Source organism: Nannospalax galili, unplaced genomic scaffold (assembly GCF_000622305.1).
Source record: "Nannospalax galili isolate Female #2095 unplaced genomic scaffold, S.galili_v1.0 scaffold115, whole genome shotgun sequence".
In the NCBI taxonomy this organism is placed as follows: Eukaryota; Metazoa; Chordata; class Mammalia; order Rodentia; family Spalacidae; genus Nannospalax; species Nannospalax galili.
Window position 1 is genome coordinate 3099961 of NW_008340588.1, and position 923 is coordinate 3100883.

Sequence of the window (923 nt, forward strand, 5' to 3'; positions counted from 1 at the left end):
GCATAGTATTCAGAGGATATGTGCCTAAATTCGTGCTTTTATCTTTGTAATACATTTACACTCATTTATTTATTTATTTATTATTCATTTATTTATTTTTAAAGTGGTTTTCACTAAGTCATTTAGTCTGGTCTTAAACTCACTCTCCAGTCCATAAAGCACTTGAGTTTAGATTTTTTGTTGTTTTCCTGACTCACCTTCCAGAGTACGTGGGATTATAAGGCTATTTCACAAGACCACACTTAACATTCTTTAAAACTAATAATCAGGCAGCAGATCTTCAATCTCTTGTCTCAATATCAACTCTAAAATTATAAAAAAATTTTCATGATCATCACAGCTTTTGATTATGTGACCTAGCCAATTAACTTTAAAGATAAAGCAACAACAGCAAATCTCCACTAAACTAAACTAAATTAAGCTAAACTAAACAACTAAACTAAACTACTAAACTAACCCACATTAAACCAAACTATACTAAACAACATTCCTAAGTCTACTTCAAAAGATAAAATATCCTTTAATTTTTCAAATTGGGAATATATAGGAAACTGGCAGATTAAAAGCCTGGTTAAAGAGATTCTTCAGGGTTGGCTTTCAGGATAACATAATTACATGCAAAACCTAATCACAAGAGCAACCCAAACAGCAAAACATTATCCATTATTGTCAAATTAAAATAAGTTTTGTCTCATTTATTGTTGTTTTACAAACTTTGGCAGAAAGAAACTATTACTTTAAAAATGAAGATCTGTCATCATTTTAGTCAGGTGACAATGACTAATCAATACTTAATTAAAACCTAACAGCTGAATAATCACCTTTTGAGTGTCTGCATGGTCTCTATGATTGAAACAAAATTAAGAAGGATGGTAAAAATATTTTTATGGTATAAAATTAGACTTTGTTAGAAGAAGTGAAAA